The sequence below is a fragment of the Anabrus simplex genome, chromosome 14, assembly GCF_040414725.1.
Source record: "Anabrus simplex isolate iqAnaSimp1 chromosome 14, ASM4041472v1, whole genome shotgun sequence".
Lineage (NCBI taxonomy): Eukaryota > Metazoa > Arthropoda > Insecta > Orthoptera > Tettigoniidae > Anabrus > Anabrus simplex.
This window is the reverse complement of record NC_090278.1, coordinates 26,778,355-26,788,176: the sequence shown is the minus strand read 5'-3', so window position 1 is coordinate 26,788,176 and position 9,822 is coordinate 26,778,355. Positions and strand designations below refer to the sequence as shown.

At 34.8% G+C, this 9,822-nt stretch overlaps 1 protein-coding gene across 2 annotated transcripts in view; it reads right to left on the bottom strand.

The window, feature by feature from the left end:
- LOC136885543 (uncharacterized) overlaps positions 1–9,822 on the bottom strand; it is a 224,412-nt gene that overhangs the window by 50,154 nt on the left and 164,436 nt on the right. The gene's annotated exons all lie outside the window — the stretch shown is intronic.

Here is a 9,822-nt window from a genome sequence, read left to right as displayed (position 1 = left end):
TGGTAGTGATACACTCTTTACCAATTTCACGTATCAGACATTGCCACACATTCTCAATCGGGTTCAAATCGGGTGAATTACCAGGCCATTCCAAAAGAGGAATTTCTTTCTCTTTCAGAAAAGCTTAATAGATTTTGCTGTGTGGCATGGAGCCCCATCTTGCATGAAAATCTTGTTTTTACCTTCACTAAACCAGTCCTTCAATTGAGGGAACAGTCTCTTTTCAAGTATTTGTCTGTACTGATCATGACGCATTATACCCTCCACAATCTGAAGACGTCCCATTCCCTTTCCACTTATCACTGACCAAATCATGACCTTGGTAGGATGTTTTACTGTTTGTTGGACGCAATTATTCTCGTACTTTTCACTAGACAATATTCTTACAAACCGGTATTTCTCGCTTGACACCTCAAAAGTTGATTCATCACTGAAGCAAACGTAGAAATTAAGATGATGTGTATGAAATTTAAAGTTGTAAATACTCGTTGGAATTTTCCTAGCTAAAACATCATTTGTTAAGGAATTTATATAAGGAACTTACCCTTTTCCAGTCTTCTGCTGTGAAATGTTGGTGTTTTCTTGCCCACTGTAGCCTCCGTTTTATCATTCGTTCAGTAAGTTTGGCTTTCTTAGCTGGTCGACGACATCGGTACCCCAAGCTGCAAGTACGTTGACGCACTCTTCTCTCAGAAACCTTGATACCACTGTTGTTCAGTTCTTGGGTTATAGTAGCATAAGATGCCCTTCTGTTTCCTTTCACAATTTTGACGAGCAAACGTTCTGCTCTTGGAGTCAGAATTTTCTTCCTACCACATTCTGTTCTTCGGGTAATCTCTCCCAGTTTTATTTGTATTGTTTATACAACGCACAGAAGTCTGCAATATTCCTGAATGGGCAGCAATTTCTCGTTGTGTCAGATTTCCATGCTGCAAAAGTCCCTTCACAAACTCAATTTTGCGAGGAGAAAGGTCCTGAGACTTCCCCATAACTCTGTTTTCAAGAAATTGTTTGATTTCCCTAACAAATTTAAAACCACTGCTACTTCATAAAGTTCCTGTTATCAACACAGATTTAGCGTAAATATCTAAAATACAGCAAGACAAACTGTTAAAGTTAATTATCAGTAAACCAAACACACATCTGACACAAAAACTGCAGGAATTATTACCTCATATGTTTATGGCAAGGTAGGTACTACGTTAATAAAGTAAAAAAGGTGGGAATTTGTAAAAATAATAAGTTCCAAAATTCATATTATTATCAAGAATACCATGTCCTACAATGCAAGTATGAACAATGGGTTTGCTGTCACATAAATCCAAGAAGTAGGGTGTCAAGTGAAAAGAATTGCTAAAAAGGTCCTTGAGTCTAATAATGTGGCCAGGTACTGTATATTTTGGCTTTGCTGTGTGAACAACAGTACTAGTACGTAAAGTGTATGGCAGATGTCTCACAGTGATGCGTAATCTATTCATATTTTGTGTTTCAAAGGTTAAAAGATATAAAACGGAAGAACCTTTCTAACATCATGCATCACATTCTTGTATACTGAATATGTGAATTTCTTGAGAAGACAGCTTAACTTCAGCCCAGTTGAACTTTAAATAGAAAGCAGCATATTTAAGGAGACAGCCTTAATTGAACTTCTATGCATCATCCTTAACCAGCATTTTAAGAATCTCTATCAAAAGCAACATTTTAATGTAGTGCAGCGCACCAGCATTTTATGAATCTCTATCAAATAGCAACTTTTTAACGTAGTGCAGCGCATCTCTTGAACCTTACCTTAATTCATACATGGTATGTACTTAACACTTTTGTCTCATAGACACTGCACTGTGTCTTAAATTGCTTGAACTTTCAACAGAATTTTATTTTATGTAACCAGTCTTAACTTCAATTCTATGAGTTGTGCATACAGTTTTTTAAGACCTTTGTGTCTATACATTGTTTATTTTCTTTAATATATTTGTGTGATTTGCTTTAAGGCTGATGATGACCTACAGTTAGGTCGAAACTAGTCCCTGAACGTAAATGGAATGTGAAGCATTGTACAGTTTGTATAGAAAAGGTGAACCTTAATAATAAAATATTTAAATACTGTTGTTTCAAAGGTTACCAATACGAATCTCGAAGATAACCGAGGTCTACCAATTCAGCACTAGGGACCCCAGGTATCACTAAAAGTTGTGCATACTGTAATAGTGTCTGCTTCCTTTTCAGTTCTCATCACTTTTGTCATGCTGTTGTTTGTTAACTCTTGTTTCCCTCCAGTAGTACCCACCATGGTAATGTGAAGTTCTTTTTACATTTCTGCCAACACCACCATGTTATTTGCAGGCTTGATGGTCTGTATTTCTCCCTCCATTAAAAATCATCTTGATTTTTCCAAGATTTCTTGGTTAATTTTTTGACACATGCACACACACGCACACACACTCTCTCTATTAAATAGAAATAATCTCTTGTTAAATCTTTAGATCTTAGAGTTTTACCATATGGTACTTATCAGTGCCTCTCTCGGTGGCTGTGTCATTAACTGAAGTCCTTATTTGAGGAGAGAACAGACAGAACCTCAGACAGACTGACAACTCGTTGAAGTTCACAGGAATCAACTAGTAAGTCCAATAAGTATCAGACATGCCAACTCCCCCGATTTAAGTGGGAGACTCCCTATTTTTGGTCCTTCCTCCCTCTCTTCTGTTCGCAGAGACTTATCTCCCAAATTTGAGAACAGATTTAGTAAAGCTGTATGTTTTGAAAATCTCAAGGTTTTTCCTTGTTCTTTAAGTAGTTAGAGAGAATTGATATTCAGTAAGCACTGGCAAGACAGATGCAGTCAGCTGGTGGTGTTCTTAAATATGACAGAATCTTTAACATAATGAATGCTTTTTATTTTATCATTTCCACATAGCAATGTCAACTGTGAGACTATTTTTTAGCATATTTACAAGGACTGGACTAAATCTCAATTCATACCAAAGTTTCTCGAAAAAAAGAATTCTGGAAAACCAATGCTTTGAGCATAAATCTGGTTCAGAAATTTATGAAGAGGCCTATGGCAGTTACAATGAAGAGTCGTGTGTACTAAAGCTCAGATACATGCAGTATTTCAGTATTTATAAAGTACATGCAATATTTCAGTATTTATAAATTAATTAATAAGAGAATTTACATAATTGAGTAGTATAATGTGTTGAATATGTTTCAAAGTTACGTGATGTGTCATAACATGTTGGGATATGCCGCAGAAACTTCCGAAATATAATCAGCTTCATAGATGCATAAATTATACTGAGCAAATCACATTATTTCCTGACATCATATACAGAATGACTTAAAAGTACAAGAAAGTAACTCTCCCTTGTTAGCAAATGCAGTATACTTCTCATTTCTGTGTACTGTAGTTCTCATTTCTGTGCAATCTGTTCCATTTCTAATAGTCGGGTATGTTGAGCCACTTGGGGCGTGATAGATGAGTGGCATAGTCACTGGCTTCTCATCAAGGTGACTATGGTTTGGATTCCGTGTATAACTGGAGGAATCATGGCTATGATCACAGTACTGATAGTCTCATAAAACTGGCAGCTGTTAATATTTCAACAGCTCATAGGTTCCATTCACCTGTTGCAGCAGTGTATAACAATGCTGGAATATTTACTATGCTCCAGAAAGTTAATAGCATCTTAACTCTGCTCACCTGTTGCTGATATGAAACATAAACTCATTATCTATGAACTTGCACATCTGAACAGATGTTCAAAATATATTATGTTAGATATGTAATAGTTAATGTGTGATTGTTTGGATTTCATCAGTCAGTTTGTGTGTTTCATTGGAATTGAATTCATGCTTTTGGCATGCAATTTAGTGATTAAAAATTGTGCACTACCATCTTCCTTACCCTGCCGGCCAACGTTCTGCTGTTAAAATATTTTTCGACCAACGGAACTCGAACTGGCTAACCATGGTGTCAGATCGTTTAGACTTCATGCCCTAAAGATCATGGCCACCAGGCAGGCTCTGTACTTCTCTCAAGTAACTTTGAAAAATTTTCAACTTGTGTATGAAACAAACTAGAACATATACGGTATTTAGAAAAATCCACTTCAGTAGAGATTCTAGTAATAGCTTGGCTCTTTTTCCAGATACCATTTGAAATTTATCCTCAGTGATATCTCATTCATGATACTGAAGGAGCAAAATTATTCTGCTCTCGTTTAGTATAAATACTCTGGTAATAACGAGCATTCATATAATGTAATTTAAAAGTTTGTATTATCGTACATTTAACCCTTTCAGTCCCAATGTTGCTTTAGGTTAACATGATATTCAGTGCACACATGCACTAAGCTTATTACTTTCCCCTAAGTCCCAATGTTGCTCTGAATTAACTACAGATATAAGCTTCCATAATCAGTCAAGAGATGGCAGAAAAGTTGAATATAATTTATCTTGGATAAAAAAGTTGACAGAGGTGCACTCCATGGTCATGGAGGATGATGTCTTGGTGTTTACTTTCTGCATTTTATAAGTGAGGGTGTGTTGAATTAGGAGTGTATTTATTATGTTTTGTGTAAAAACCTTTCAAAATACCGTGTGTATCACATACACTTACATTTAGCAATATCATTTTGTTATAAATATATCTGAAGTTGTTGTTAATCTAAAGCAACATTGGGACTCAAGGGGTAAACTGTGTTACCATATCCTAACCTCAAAACAATAATGAGCAAGATGAAGTGTTTTGGTAGGGCACTGAAAGAGACAGAAATAGAGGATATTCTCGAGAAGCTTATTGACGGGACAATCTCTGACTTTGAAGATAGTGATTCAAGTAATGAATTTTGTAACTATATAGGCCTATATATAAATAGTGTATTATGAACATCATACTCGCCTTGATTTAATAATTTGTTCTGTAGGTCACAGATGCAAATCCAGATTATGGAGAACAATGTGCTGGAGGAAGTTTAGACAACAAGATAAGTGAACATGTCCCAGAAAAGAAAAAAACGTCCCAAGTATCGTTTTGAATTTTATACCGGGAAGGGTAGTTGCAAAGATGTGGGTCTAGGTTTTTCTGGCGACATTGTAATGGCTCTCACAAGTGAACTTCCTGATCATAAACATTTTAAAGTTTACTTTGACAATTCGTTTTCCTCCCTACAGTTAGCTATTGCCCCGAAAGAAAGGGGTATTCTTTGCGTTGGTACCATCCTAAATGACAGAATGGGGAAATGTCCGCTTATGTCTGAAAATGACCTAAAGAAGAAAGGAAGAGACACCTATGTCTACAGAGTGGAAGAGGAACACAACATTGCCCTCATTCCGAGGTTCAGTAGGAAGGCAATCCATTTCATTTCTACATATATCCGTGTAGACCCAGTAGATACGTAAATGCCAACGATGAAGCCAGTCGGAAAAGAAAACTGTGGGAATAGTGTGTCCCCAAGTGGTGAAAGAATAATAATCATGTTATTTGCTTTACGTCCCACTAACTACTCTTTTACGGTTTTCGGAGACGCCGAGGTGCCAGAATTTTGTCCCGCAGGAGTTCTTTTACGTGCCAGTAAATCTACCGACACGAGGCTGACGTATTTGAGCACCTTCAAATACCATTGGACTGACCCAGGATCGAACCTGCCATGTTGGGGTCAGAAGGCCAGCGCCTCAACCGTCTGAGCCACTCAGCCCGGCGGTGAAAGAATACAATCAATTCATGGGGGGAGTAGATCTAGCAGATATGCTGCTTGAGCTATACAAAATAGACATTAGAACGGTCAATTAGTATATGAGAATTGTGTTTTGGTGTATTATTGTTGCAGTAGTCATGGATGGCTACTGTACGGTAAACATAAAAAAAGCACCAAGGAGAAAAATGCATGTATTCCCTTGTACAATTTCAGTTAGAAATATCTCAAGCATTGACTAGGGCAGGGAAAGTTCTGAATCAAGAGCATGGCTGACCAAGTGACAGTCCAATTCCAGAACCCAGTCGAAAAAAGTTTGCTCGAAGACCAGTCGATGATGTAAGGTATGATGCATATCCACACTTGCCTCAGTATGAAAAAAGGAAAGGCTGATGTAAATGTTGTCCTGGCGGAATCACCCAGCTGACCTGCTCTAAATGTAGTGTTAATTTGTGCTTGACAGGAGCTAAGAACTACTACTTCGAATTTCATAACAAGTAATTGAAGAAACATTACTTTTGAGGCTTAATTTATTATTCTATTTACTTTTGTAGAATTATATCGTGATAAAATGTTAAAAATAGCTTATTTTGTTCGCTAGATGTAATTTTGTGTACAGAAGAACACCATGTAAATACCTCTGTGAAATATATATGTCGCATTTGAATGTTACCACAGAGTCCCAATGTTAATCTAGAGCAACATGCTGGATTTTCTAAATTTGTTTGGGAAATTTTGAAAATTGTTATTAAACATGATCACTGTGTTCTAAAACAACTATTCTAAACAAGAAAAAAAATTCTCTCAAAAATAATAATTTGGGACTGAAAGGGTTAAAGATGAAATTAGAGATGAACCCATGCATTTGTATGATACGTATATTTTGCAAGAACTCTATTTTAAGCAGTATTCTCGGCTGGGAAGAAAATATCTCAAAGAACAGAAGTAGTCCTGGGCTGGATCCAGGTACTTGGAAGAATAAAGCTGGGAAAAAGAAAAAAATACAGTCACAACTTGTGAAACAACTACCATGGTTCAGAAACCAAATCTCATGTTTTCATGTTAGTGGTATGCATTAAAAAGAAGGATCCAAACTTATTGATTACTGAGTGGCTTCTGGTTAAATTGCCTTAAAGATTGTTTGATCTTTGGGGTTTCAGATATTATCTTGGAGGAAAATACCTGACAGTTGATCTCTCCATTATTTTCACATTACCTTTGTTGTGTTCTTGAGTGTAAATAGCCCTTTAATTTTGTTTAACAATGGAGATTTTGAAGTCCATCCATTCCAAACAAATCCGTCCAAGTCATGTGACTAAATGCTATTAAATGATGTACTCATTGGTGAAGAATCTTTTAACTTCAGTATTTTTATAAGTATTCATAGAGTATTCTTTTATATATGTATTTTGCATTGTATATTATATATTCTACTTATAGTGACAGTTCAGCTGTATAAGAGTATTTGATAGAATATGTATTGTTATGAATATTTTACTTACTTTTGAAACCTACTTATAAATTCAAATACAGTGAGTATCTATAAAAGAAATTAGAGGGAATCTGAAAGCTATTGATATTCATGATATACAGCAAGGTTTCTAGACAGTATTAAATAGAAAGTTGAGTCATGAAGATACTTTGCATCTGGCGGGATATGCATTGAACTATCTTTTGTGTATACATTTATTTTATGTGTGTACAGGTATCTGGATTTTAAATAGCTCTTGTAAAGAAATACTGTGTAATTTGTGACAGCTACTTTTTATTATGTTAACATAATTGCAAGATCATCAGACTTCACACATTTCCCATCATTTCAATAGTTCAAGATCCCTAGTAGATAGCAAGTCTTCAACCTGATTTCCTACAGGAATAATTTTTCCCCGTCTCTTGTAGTTAAAAATGCTTACATGAAATTGTCAAATTTTTTGTACTAATTGGTTTGTGGAGCGTATTGGAGGTAGGGGATTCAATGATGGTTTCTTATTGTTATCTACAATGATAGATTACTCATTTTAAGCAGAAAGGGACCACAAATCTTAAAATTAAGAAAATAGTGACTCCCTGTTGAAGAGGGTTTTTTTGTAGCCCATACCCATCTCTGTCTCTTATCAATTAAATAAGTGGAGGTGGATGTTTTGACAGAACTAAGTAGACTGAGAACTAATTTGCTTGAGTAATGATGAAGTTTTTCTTTGTGTTGTTTGCGTGAAATGACTATGCACATGCACTGTCTGTGCCTGATAAGTTGTCCATTAATTTCATTAGACTTTGAAGCTGTTTGTATCTTATATAAAACAAAGTTTTCTTTATAAAGTTACTTGATTAAAGCAGGCACCTATAAACTGGTATTGTTTTCACGGTTCCCACATTTTCCTCTCCAACACGTTTTCTGCATTTGTTCTTTCATTTTACATGCTGTATCAGTTTGAAATTTATTAGAATTAATTTTCCCCTTCTTGGTCTAATTGATATAGGAACACTTTGAAGTTGTAACAGCTGTGATGTGCTTGGCTCAACTTAAGGCAAGCTACCAGTAACAGTGAGATGACTTTTATATTTTAATATAGCTTAATTTGATGAAGTGATACTCTTAAACAATTGATTTTTTTTTCCAGACTAACTGTATTATGACCTCAAGTGAATAAAACAGATATAAGAATGGCTTCATTGTAGAACCCAGTTAAGCCCATATAGTTATTTAAGTACAAATAACATTTATGTTTAGATTTAAGTATTATTATTATTATTATTATTATTATTATTATTATTATTATTATTATTATTATTATTATTATTGATATTCTTGCACATTTTGCAAGAACTGATTTTTAAAAAATATGCGAATCATACTGTATACAGTATAAGCAGTCAGTTTTCTGTATCATCTGTTTCACTATTAGATGTATACATATTACTTGAAATTATATATATTATCAACAAGAACTGAAAGTATTCATTCAGGCTGTTTAGACTTTTGTATTAGTGTAATTACCAGTGTGACAGCACAATCATCTGTTAGAATGCCACACCTCTTGAAAACTTTTAATTTCTTGTTGATATATTTGTAATTGGTGGAAGAAGTAAATTATGCTTTCATTTTGCAAACTTAATTTTTTTCATGTGATTCCCATTTTCTGTATATCCATTTTGATTATCTTTGGCTATTTGCTGGAAGATCCAAGTGGAAATTCCTGCCACTCATCAGGCCTTGTTGAAACATAAGCCTCTCCACTGCCATGTGTCCATCTCTCTTTTATCACTAATGTTCAGTTCCTTCTTTTTTATCTTCAACCTTTATTGAAATTCTTTCCATCTCTGACTCTCAGTATTCTCTGGTCCTCTATGCTGCAGAGGTTCCTTGTGTATATCTCTGACTTCCTCATTTCTTGCCTTATTTATTCTCCTTGCTACTGCTTGACAAATTTGCCTTAAATATTTTAAAAGGGATGCATTTTTTGCATTAGTGTCATAATACCATGAGCCAAAGAAGTCAGCAATGTGTTGCAATATTTCTCTTTAGAGATACTTAAGGAGAAAATAATAATGTAATTGTTTGTACACATCTATATTTTTGTTTTTTAATCCTAGTTTTAAATAAATATTATCATAACTGATTGAAAATCACAAAGAGAATATCAGTATAGTCTGTTATTTAGTTTCTGTGATTGCACAAAAATACAATTACTTTTGAGAATGTCATTGTCCCTGTTGATTCTGCCAAGCATAGTAGATGGTGTCATGTGAACAGCAGGATCCATGTACATCAGCGTTTCAAACGCACATCAAAGTTCATGGATTCTATTGAAATGTAAAACTTTCAAGCTTTGGCACTGATTTCTCACCTTTCAGATCAAATCATACAGCTACAGTTGACAAACAAAACTGTTTCTTTTAAGCTTGTAAACTTCAGCTGTGTACCATTTTGTGAATTACATTTACTTTCAAATACTTTCATAAAATAGGATCTATTTTTTTACCGTCCAATATCATCGCTGAAAAAGTAGCTAAAACAAATGTAATTTATTTTTCATACAAAGGAACTAACTTCCAAAAGCATTTTTATTATATTTATTAGGGAATATCTTGTCTGTAGTATATACACTATTTGAATAATGTTCAT